Genomic DNA, 12,500 nt, shown 5'->3' with positions numbered 1-12,500 from the left:
CTATTATTGGTCTGTTTCTCTGCTTTCAGCGCTATACCTGATACCTGTGTGCCTCTTGAAAAGCAGCAGAGGTGGAGTCGAGTCGGTGGGGTTTGATGAATAATAGAAAGACCTATTCTACCACAGGCTATGCATTGTTCTCATTTCACTCCTAAATCTCTCTCAAGCTCCTAAAACACACTTGAGAGTTCATAGACAGCTTGTCTGTGTTTTACATATTTATTTATTATTTATTTTAATTATTTATAATATTTTAAGTATAATGTTAGTTTAAAATATTTGTTATTTTTGAAGGACATAATTTAATATATATTTTCAATTTAATATTTATACATTTACGCAATACGTTCATACATGTGATCATTTTTAAAAAAAAAAATATTTATACATTTATTTGAATAAAAATAACGAGTATTACCGTTAAGTACGTGCATTAAATTTCTAAAGTGATCAGATGCTCAGATTCTACACCTGGAGGATTAAAACGGGTCGCACGGCTAATAAAGCGTCATGTGGTGATCTTTCTGTGTGCGTTCGCCGCTGAAATGAAAAAATATAGTTTTGTGAATCCAAGGGTGGGACGGGGAATGTTTTGCACATGATGTCATGAGATCACAGCTCTTTGACGGGCCCTTCGAGAGAAAACAGAGACTTTTAGTTGGCTTCGAGCAGAAAGTTGAGCTGGGGATGCATGCGCCGTAACTACAGCGATGGGACTTGCTTTTAGCTGACGTGTCTCCGGGATCGTCAGCTTGCTGTCTTTGGGATGAGCTGTGTTTGTGTGCATGTGCAGGAGCCGCTGTTGTTTTTGTGATCGGGTTCGGTCGGCATTAAGAGGAATAAATGCTCCCACAAGAACAGTAAAACCTGAAATCTCCTGCGTGGTAGCGAGCCGCTAATGCTTCCTTTGAGAAAGGCCTTAATAAATACACTAAAGAATGTCTTACTCATCATTTAAAATTAGTGCACGAGATAGATTTAGGGTTAGGGCATGCGTCATTTGCTCACTATAAAACGATAGAAGTCAGTGTTTATATATTTATGTATGAAAGCAAAAAGTTATATGGTATATTAGTAATGATTATTTATTGTAGTGATAAATAAAAAAAAAATGCTACATCAGTACTTTTTTTTTTTATATAAATGCTAAATAATTACATGATATATCAGACACTGTATTTTATTTTTATGTATGTTTGTGGTGATATCAGCATTGATTATTCCTTTCTTTTGTTTTCTGCAGTATTTATGTATAAATGCTAAATAAGTATAACATATCAGTACCTATTTACTTGTTTTTTTTATATATTATGGTAGTCATGATTTAATTATTATTTTAGTGCTGTTGAGAGAGAGAGAGAGAGAGAGAGAGAATATAGACTACACACTACTGATATATTATGTAAAAAAAACCTTTTGAATAGAATTGAGATTATGATGCACTATGATCATGATATTGAATTATTTCTATAATTTATATAATAGCAGTAGAATTTTTTTATCTATATAATTATTTTTCTTTATCATAAATCAAATGTGTGTGTGTGTATATATATATATATATATATATATATATATATATATATATATATATATTATTATTATTATTATTTTATTTTTTTTTTTTTTTCATTATTATTTATATATTTATTTATTTATTTTAATATGAGTGGGAAGTCTCTCTTACTCATGTATTAGAGATCTCCTGACATCAGCACTGGCTGTGATTTATCGTACCACTGCTCTGCTCTCTTTAGTATAAACATTAAGTGATATTACACTCGATCTGCTCCATCGACACTGGAGCCAGGAGTCCGGCTCTGCTGACATTACCGTCTGACCGACACTCAGAGATTGGTTTAAGAGGAGGAGTGTCCTGTAGATCATGTGACCACGCCGTCGCTGCCTTTGTGTTTACTGCTTGCATATTACACATCTATATCTGTCAAATTATGCCCTGCTGATAATAAACATCTATATATATATATATATATATATATATATATATATATATATATATATATATATATATATATATATATATATATATATATATATAATTATTATTATTTTTTTTTTATTATTTTTTACTGTGATCAAAATTGAATTTTTGTTCATATTTTTCATGGAAAGCGTGATACATTTTTATTTTTCAGGATTCTTTTTTTTTTCTTCCTAAAGTATTGCATTTATTTGAGACAGAAGTCTTTTGAAACATTATAAATGCCATTTGTGATCAGCTTAGTGCATCCTTGCCGAATAAATTAATGTCTTTAAAAAAAAAATATATATATATTTTTCTAAAATGACAGATTTATTTATTCTTTCCCGATACCAGTAGTGCACGGTTTACATTTAGTGCACTAAATATTCAAATGAAAATTTGTGTTCGTCAAAGCTGCTTTTTTTTTTTTGCCGATCCTCACATTCTTTAAGGTTTGTTCCATCAGAGGCTTTCAGCTGCTTTTAAAGCAAATCTCAAATTTCTGCTCTTCGGTTTTCACTCGCCTCAGTCCTAGAGAGAGATGGTGTAGTCGAACCTGAGCATCGCTGCAGTCCGACGGACAAGAATTACCCATGATTCACGGCATCGATCTGAGATCCAGAGCCCATCTCTGAAGGAGAACCGCCGGCCAGAAGCTGATCAATGAAATCGAGCTGCCAGACACTGTCTTTAGAGTTTCTTACAGGCCGTACTCTTACTCCACTTCCAGTATGTGCGTCCCGTGAAGAGAACATCTATATCTGACGAGGCATAAGTACCTGTACGGGTCAAAATTATTATGCTAAACATCATTAGGCTATTAAATGTTCCATGAAGATATTTTGTAAACCTCCTGTGTGACCCTGGACCACAAAAGCAGTCATGATTGATATTTACACATCATCTGAATAAATAAGATTAACATTGATGCGTGCTTTGTTAGGATATGATGATATGTGACTGAGATACAACAGTTTAAAAAAAGTCTGGAATCTGGGGGTGAAAAAAAATGTTAATGTTGTCCGAACAAAGTTCTCAGCAATGCATATTATATTATAAATCATAAAAGCAATGAGTGACACTGCAGTGAATATGGTAAGGAAACAACAACGACTAATAATAGTTATTGTCGGCTGATTGATAATTGCAAAATATTTAGTATTACGAGCTTTCTGAAATGTTGGGTTTAGATATGTAAGAGTAATTATTTAATGAAATATGCACTAATTTGCATACATTTCTAGCATAAATAAATCATAATTGCCCATTTGTTTGATTCTTTTTTTACATTAGAGTTAAAAGTTTTTATGTTGGATATCGCATTTGTCACTCCATAATTCAGAAAATGCGAACGCACAGATTGCACTATATTTTTTAGCAATTTTGGGAGGATTAAAATGTTGTGATTAATCAAGCAAATAGCTGTGTATATGAAAACCTTTTGAGGATATAGACGGGAATAAAAACCTGTTTGGTGTTTGTGAGTGCTGCTGAAGTGGAGATTTACGGCTCGTGCAGGAGAAAAAAACTCTTTTTGATGAACATATGTGTTGTAATTGAAATCTAATGGCACGGATAGATAAAGTGCTAGAAAAGAAACGCTTAACAGTGTCTTTAGGATGTTTTCTTTCCACTACTCTGAATAAAAAAAGAATCCGCCCATTGCCTGTTTTGATATATCTCCCAAATATCTTCACAGAGCATGATCTTTACTTAAAATCCTAATGGCATAAGAGAAAAGTGGATCATTTTGACCTATGCAATGTATTTTTAGTTGTTGCCACAAATATGCTTATGACAGGTATTGCAGAGTTGCATGTGTGATATGCATTGCCAAGAACTTCATTTGGACAGCTTTATGAAGGAACGAACGAGTGAAACATTTATGCAGCGCTTTTATTGTGTATTGCTGCGCTCCCGAAGCTCTTTACAATCATCCGAGGGAATCTTTAAAGGTGATATTCTCAATATTTGTGCCCTCGAGTCACGTCTCAGCCAAATACTGTCCTGTCAGTCAACGGAAAGCTTATTTATTCGGCTTATTCAATCTGAACTTCAAAAAACTGACCCCCGTGACTGGTTTTGCGGTCTAGGGTCGCGTTTAATCCCCTCCCCCTCGTCTTCGGGGTCCCATAGAGACCCTCCCATGCCCAAAAAATAGACGCTATTGTCTCTCTTTCTCGTCTCCCAGAGGACTCTGGGAGCAAGACGTCCGTATGTTCCTTAAACTAACATTTCAGCGGGGGGTCTTGTCAGAAATGCTCTCAGAGCGTCTCATAGATTATGCGGGTGTGTTTGAGGCCTGAAGCCCCTCCCAGAGTCCCGTCTGGATGCTGGAGGGATGATGGGATATAAATTGGAAGTTTTACGGCTCCCCCGAAGCGTGCACTTCCTGTTTCCTGTGTTGTTGGGGTTTTTTATCGTTTGGATGAAATGCATCCGCGGGGGAGCGAATGCGAACGCGGCTCGTCGTCGGTGGATTGTGACCCCGAGCTCGTTCAGCAACCAAACCGATTAATCGAATTAAAACCGAAATCGTGATGTGGATTAGCGCGATTAACAAATCATGCATTTGGGAGCACAACACGAGCCGAACGCCTGGCCAAACTGGCTGTTTGACCGTCAACAAAAGGAAGCTTTAAAGGCCGTTTTAAAATAAATGCTTGGTGCTAAAATAAAAGCTTAATGGTTTAATGCGTGCAATCTAAGTAAGCAATAAATAATATGCTGTAATATTTATGTTGTACTTTTTTATTGTTGTTGTATTTTACTCAAGTACTGTTTTAGTGAGGAATAATAATAATTAGTAATTAACTAAGATAAAATGTATATAAAAAATACACACATTTAAATACATTTATTGATAAAGTCCTATTTTGTTTAACTTTATTTTAATTTATTATTATTTATTTTTAATATAAAATGTTATTTTTATTAGTAGTAGCAGTAGTAGTATTATAATTTCTTTTTTTATTACATAGTAGTAGTAGTAGTAATAATATTATGTTGTTGCTGTATATTTCATAAATAGCTACTTTTTTAGTGAAGTATTAATAAAGTAATGTTATTAGTAATATTTTATATGTTTAAAAAAAGCTTTGTTGAAACATTTTTATCAGTATTACCTACTCCTGTTTATTTAAAAACGCACTTTTTTTACTCCGTTGTGCAGTCATACATGTAAATGTTGATTTTAAAGACATTTGCGTTTAATCTTCACTTAATTTCCAATCTGGGACTAAATGAAAACTAGCTGAGAACCACTGATTCAGATTACATTCCCATGAATTTCATCTTCAATATTACTTGCCACAAACTGAGCTAATCTGAAAAAAAACTTCTTTTAAGACATCCGAGAATGTCTTCATGTTAAACTAAGCTTATACTCCAAAAAAAAAAAAAAAAAAAAAAATGCGATAAGCTTTCAGTTAGGGTGAGGTTGTAGTATTTATAGAGAGCCTGCGATTCAGGCATGATATATGAAGTCTCCCTCCGTCCTCCTTGAGATGTTTCCATGGTCACCACAAGGAGAAAACTGGATGATGGACTGTGTTTATTTGTGTGATTGCATGTTATGCCCAAGTTTATCCAACACTAATCCACCAGTCCAAGACTAATCCAAGGGCTAAGCCAATTTGAACCAGTCTGATAATGGTGAGTTTGAGTGTGCTTGCGGTCACTGATGGTCACTGATGTTAACAGTGTGACTGTCCTGCTCAGATCTCGTTTAATTCTCTCTCTCTCTCTCTCTCTCTCTGTCCATTGATTTCTATGTAAAATTGGCCGTGTTTCTTCGGGACCATCTGCTGTTTTTGGGCTCGGGCCGCCGCAGCTTCACGACTCCAGGGATCGGACGATCTCTGTGTTTCCGCTTTACACAAGCTTTGCTCTTTTACCCTGAACCCTAAAATTAGATTGCATTAGATTTGGTAAAAACACGATTTAGTTCATTTAGAAGTTATTTTGCATACGTACACATCCCGGACACCCCTAAATGAACTCACTTAGGTCATTCTCCGCTACACAGGAAGTAGTTTCAGTGCCATTCAGTGTTAATATATTAACTGCAGGCATAAAAATACGCTCTTCTTAACAAAATTCCTCCAGGTTTTGTAAGTTCTTTGTCTTCCCAGCATGCTCTGCACATTCAGGCTTTTTATTCTTGATGTTTAATCCAGCTTTATTTCTAAAGATTATCATGATTATTGATTCTTAGGGAGGAAACGCATTATATTAGCAACCAAGATGTACTTAGGAATGAAAAGTTTTTTCTTATACATTGAAAGTAAATGTCTGTTATGCAGATGTATCTTGGCTGCAGTAATTAATTTTTTTTAATTTAAACTGCAATATTTGCAAGATTTTTTTTAAAAGAAATAGTATGTTAAATATTTGTAGCATTCATGTTTTAAAATGAATTAAAATATTTTACAATTTTTTTTTAATAAGTTTTCTGCCCGTTTTATAAATAATATCGCAGATTTAGCAAATTCGAGAGTGGTCTGTTATGCAAAATATATTCTGTACATGATGGCAAATTTCATAACGTTTTCAGAAAGCTATAAATATTTAACTGTTTCGGTATCACATAGTTTAAGCACAGAGTTGCGCAATGATCTATTTAAATGTATTTAAATTAAATTAAAATATTTCTTAAAATATAAAAAATATACTAATATTGCTGTAAATATTTACAAATATTTTACAATTTTAAAAAAATATAAAAAAATAGTTTGCTCTCAAGTTGGCATAATCAAAACAAACAATCTATCATGCATGTGTGCATTTTGCTCGTCCTCCAAGATTGTATGTTTTCAGGAAATACCATAATGTCAGCCGAAAACTGTGAGCTCAGTATTCCTGTGTGTCTTGGGAGTAATTCGGCATACTTAGAAGCTGCAGCGCTGTGCTTTTTTTTTTTTTTTTTTTTTTTTTTATAAATATGATAAAATATACACTTAAAGTGTCTGGCAGCACCCCACCCCGTGTAGATCATTAGCATGTACATAAAGCTGCAACACTGTTCTCCGTCTGTAACACGACCCCCTCCAACGACCGCCGGCGCTGTTATGAGCGTCTCTCATGGTTTTAATAGATGCCTGGCTGTGCACACGCACACACACACACACACACACACACACACACACACACACACACACACACACACACAACACCCCCCCACACACACAGCTCATTCTCACATCATCTGTCTTTGAACATCAGAATGTGTAATTATTTTGTCTGGAGGGTGTGTGTGTGTGTGTGTGTGTATGTTGAACATGACGGGATGGCCTGCTACCCAGTTTAACCCCAGGAGTGCGTGTTCTCCCGGGGAGATGTGAAGCGTCGTGTCCTGCCGGGCCCGGGCGCTGGATCTCCAGGGAACGACAGACTGCTAGAGGTTCGAAGCCACTGAACCCAGAGTTTGCTCGACCACGTGAAATGTGCTGTGCACGACTTCATGATTTCGTGCCGTTTTCAGAAAGCTCTAAATATTTAACCGCTCTAATATCGCGTAGTTTAAGCTTCGCGTTGCAAGCGCATCGATTGAGACCTCGGCCGATCCGCTACGCTGAGGGAAAAGTTGGTGCCGGCACTGTTTCCTCTCAGAAAATTGCTGGCGAATTTCACAAACGATTACAAAGACGAGAAACGCACTGAATTGAAAATTTAGAAAAATTAGTATTTTCTTGGAAAATGCTGTGCGGTTTTGTTTTTGTCAGATCAGTTGTTTATATGTGTAACTGGGTTTTGTTGGGTTTGTAATCAATCCTTTTGTATTTTTTTTTTCTCTTGTGCCATTTGCCTTTAAAATACAGCATGAATTATCACGTGCAATGCATTCATTTCTAAACGAAACCAAATATTGTTTTTTTGTTTTTTTTTTTCCCGTGAGGTTTAAATGCATGCAGTATTTAAAAATTTCACCTATAATGAACACCTTCAGTTTGTTTTTGATTTGGAGAAATGTAGAATTGCATTGCGTTTTCATTGGAGTGGAGGAAGCATTATTATTAACTTATAGACTAAAATGCTTATGATGGATTGTTTTTCTTACAAACACGCAGCTTTTGGCTTGGCTAGACGTTCATTGATGTACTGGATGTGGATTATGGTGATGTTTTTATCAGCCGTTCTGACTCTCATTCTGACGGCACCCATTCACTGCAGAGCACCCGTTAGCGAGCAAGAAATATAATTCTACATTACTCCAAATCTGATGAAGAATTAATCTCATCTGATCTTGTATGGCCTGGGGGTGAGGATGTTTTCAGCAAACTTTAATCTTTGAGTGAACTACTCCTTTAAATTCAGCGTTTTGGTGAAAGACCGAAAACAAACGCCTGTACTTTACTTCCAGTGATGTTTAGTGATGAATTGTGCAGAATAAGACCAGGAACATTCACGAGGAAAGCAAAAAATGGTTCAATGTCATATTTTAAAGGGCGCTGTGAGCGGTTGGTCGAGACTGATGTGCAGTCGGGTCTCAGCGGTCTCGTTATGAAACGCATCTGTCATGTCCGTGAACCCCGAGTCGAGTGTTTGGACATCAGACAGACGTTCAGACGAGTTTCTCTGAGGTGCAACTTGAAGGATGTGTGTAAGGCGAGAGACGGGATTATTTCATTTACATGGAATGTCTTCACTGGAAGAGAACTGCATAAAAAGTAGACTGCGTCTCAGACTGAACGCCCGTGCATGCGCCTTGAATGCTGCTGAAAATAATGCATGCAAATTGGACACGAATATTACTATGCACCATGCACAAGATGCAGATTGGGTTGATGCACTTAGTATTTTTGAGGAAGCACAGGATTTTAAAAAGGTTGCAAAATTGACGTCACAGGTTTGGTAGTTTTTTTTTTCTTCTTGATTATATCAAGAAAATATTATTAAATTTTATGTAATTTTATGTAATATAAAATATAATTTTAAATATATTACATTTCTTTAATGTTTTTGTGTAGAAAGGAATTCTGGTTACAAACTCTGCACACGTTTTACTATTTTTAGCAGTTTTTTTTTTTTTTTAATGTCAGACACTTATTGTGACATCAGCTATTTCAGATAAACTGATTGAACGCTTTGCACGTCAATCAAATGCCTTCATTCTCTTGTGCGAGACTATCAATATTGATCCAACTATTAAAAATGTTTTTAGTGACACAATAATAGAAATAAATAAATAAATGAAAAATCAGACTTTAAAAAAATGGTCACTAAAAATAGAAAAATCACTGAAATGGAAATAAAAATAACTAATATAGAAATTGAGCCAATTAATTAAAAAAACTGCATTGAGTGGAGTAAAAAAAAAAAAAACTGCATTCTTTTTTTAAACTTTCCCATTTAAAATTCCTTGCTATATATATATATATATATATATATATATATATATATATATATATATATATATATATATATATATTAAAAAGCTAATGCAAAATATTAATAAATTTTTTATAAACAACATTTAAACTTTTATGAAGTTTAATAGCAGAAGCAATAGTAATATTAGTCTTAGACGAAATGAATGTTGTCTCTGTGATGCGTTTCTGACGTGTGAATGTTAAAGATGCTTTCAGTGTAGTTGCAGTCCCCGGATCAGACGTCTTGCGCAGCCTCTCATGCATCACTTCTTTGTTTGCTATAATTTTCTTAACACCAGCTTGTACACGAGATTAAGTTCTGTCTCTGCGTGGCTTCACGGAGGTAATGAGAAGCTGTTTCTGGCCTGCCGTTGCAGGTCTCCTACAGGCCGTTTCACGCAGCTGGAGGCAAATTAACCCGCATGTCGGCGAAACATTTCAGCTGATTCCAACCCGTGTCACAACACCGGCGTTTAATGGGCGTGAGGCAGGAGCGATCAGAAACCCGTGTTCAGGAGTCTATCAAGAAGAGCCCAGACCTGAATTCTGGCTCAGACTGGACCTGCTTGACGAGGCGAATCCATAAATTCACAATTCCTACATTTATAGCAGCGGCTATTTTAATAGCTGTGCTTCCGTCACTCCTCGCTCTATTACACCTCCAGAGACGAGAGCTATTCTTATCCTGATGAATGATGCTTTGTTCTGTGTGATCTCACTCGAGCTCAGTAAACCCCAGCTCATCTCTGTTGGCATGTTGTTTTAGTATTATTTACTTAGGGCTGCAGTATTTATTCCTATTTTGACTTAGATTTTTTTTTTTTAGTGCTGTCAAACAAAATAAAAGTCTTTGTACACATAATATGTGTATGTAAATGCACATGCATGTATTTAAGAAAATATGTAATGTTTATATATTAAATATATCTATAATATATATATTATGTGAATATAAATATATGTAAATATAAAAAACTGTATGTGTGTGTCTTTATATAGATAAATATTAACACACATTTTGAGTAAACAAAGACTTTTATTTTGGATGCGATTAATCATACGACAGCACCAATGTTTATATTTTGGATGCAGCTTAAAATGTAATCATTTTTATGCCCTTCTGTCATTTTTAATATTTCTGTTTAGCTTTAATTTTTGTATATATATTTTTTAATCTAATGTTTCATTTCAGTTAATTATTGAGATAATTGCAATTAACAATAATGATCCAATGACACAATAATTAGATAAAAAATATCAGTTTATTTATTTAGAGACATGGCTAATGAATTTGTAGTTTTTAATTTTAACTGGCATTTGTACAATAGAATGAGATTAATTATAAATTTGTTGTTGTTTTGTGTTTTTGCTATTTTTATGGAGTTAACTATATTATGGTATAAAACTCGGAATTGTGATGAGAAGTCATAATTATAAACATATAAATTATGAATTTACATCACAGTTCAACTTAACTGCATAATTGTAATTGTGACCGTTTAACCTCACAATTCTTTTTAATACTTTTTAATTGCAAGTTTATACCTCAATTCCGACTTAAATCAGGCAAAAAAAATCAGAATTTAAAAATTTGCTAATTTAATTGCATAATTGTAATTTTTATCTCACAATTTTTAATTGCAATTGCCTCCGTTTTTAATTTTTTTTATTGCAATTTTGCATTTCCCCCCCTCAGAATTAAAAGTGCAGATCTCACACTCTGACTTTGTCTCAAAATTGTGAAGAAAAAAAGTCAGAAGGACCTTTTTAATTTTTTGCATTCAGTAGCAAAAGCTAGTTTCCATTAGCTTTAAATGGTAAAGATGTCTTGAAAGGGTTAAGCAGGTGGGATTTGTGCATCAGCAGCATTTAGCCTGGTTTTTAGACATTATTGCAATTGAAATAAATGGGAGTTTGAGTTAATTCTATAATTTTTTTGACTGTCGAGTGTTCGAAGGGGTGAGAATGAACTAGTAAAAACCACAGCGCCTGTACGTCAGCACAGGACAGCATCAGGTGTTTAAGTGCAGACGAGCTGATAAAGGGAGCGCTGACTCACAGGTACACACCAGAACTTCCTCTTACGTTGTGTGTGTGTGTGTGTGTGTGTGTTCTGGTTTTCAGGTCTCAGAACGTGACTCTGGTTTTTGCACATGCTCTTTGAGACAATGAAGGGGAACACGCAGGTTCAGCTGTGAATGAAGCCTTTTGTTTACTTGAATGAAAAGCACCTGAGGTTTGTTAGGTGTGTGTGTGTGTGTGTGTGTGTGTGTGTGTGTGTGTGTGGTTAATTACCAGAGACTAGACCAAAGTCCCAAGTCCTCACTTCCTCCTTCCTGCTGTTTCACTGGTCTTTGTCTCTAAAACACTTGTGTACTGTGTCTTTTTTCAGTAATTGTGAATCTGTGACTTTATATCTCACAGCGAGGCTCTGTTTCTCCTAATTGCTTTAAATCACTGTGACTTTGGTTCTTATTAAAAAAAAAACGATTTTATCCTTTTTTGTCATTTTCTTTATTTGGGTTCAGGTTGTTCATTCAAATCACTCATATTCTCTTTCTTTCTTTTTCATCAGTTTTTTCTTTTTATCCTCCATTCATTCATTCATTCATTCATTCATTCATTCATTCATTCACATTCTTTTTAATATTCTTTCCGTTTATGTCATGCTTTTTAATGACCTTTTTCTATCCATGCATCATCCGTCCATCTACGTTTCTTATTTTTATGTATATAATTATTTATTATTTAAATTTTTTAATTTATATATTAGTCAACCTTTTTTCGGTCACACTTAACTGTGTATTACATCAAAACCTAAGCACAGTGCACTTGTTTGTGCTCATATTGTATTGCACAACTCAAAACGATTCACTTAAATGTTTTATAATTAACTAATTATTTATTACTTTTACATAAATCGTCGATGAGTGTGTGTGTGTGTTTTAGTCACACTTTTTGTTGGCACATTTATCAGCAGATGAACTTTAACACCTCAACTCTGTATTTAGTTTAACTAAGGGGTGTGTGTGTGTGTGTGTGTGTGTGTGTGTGTGTGTGTGTGTGTTCCCGATAAAAGAGACCACAGTGATGACAGAGCTCTGCTAAATGTGACGGCACTGTCTGAAATGTGAGTCCACATGGGT

General features: G+C 34.8%; 1 protein-coding gene across 2 annotated transcripts in view; it reads left to right on the top strand.

Annotated features, from left to right (window-relative positions):
- pak1 (p21 protein (Cdc42/Rac)-activated kinase 1) overlaps nucleotides 1-12,500 on the top strand; it is a 45,419-nt gene that overhangs the window by 10,399 nt on the left and 22,520 nt on the right. The gene's annotated exons all lie outside the window — the stretch shown is intronic.

This window comes from Puntigrus tetrazona, chromosome 18 (genome assembly GCF_018831695.1).
Source record: "Puntigrus tetrazona isolate hp1 chromosome 18, ASM1883169v1, whole genome shotgun sequence".
NCBI classification, from domain to species: Eukaryota; Metazoa; Chordata; class Actinopteri; order Cypriniformes; family Cyprinidae; genus Puntigrus; species Puntigrus tetrazona.
The sequence above is the reverse complement of the archived record's forward strand: the minus strand, read 5'-3'. Positions and strand labels throughout refer to the sequence as shown.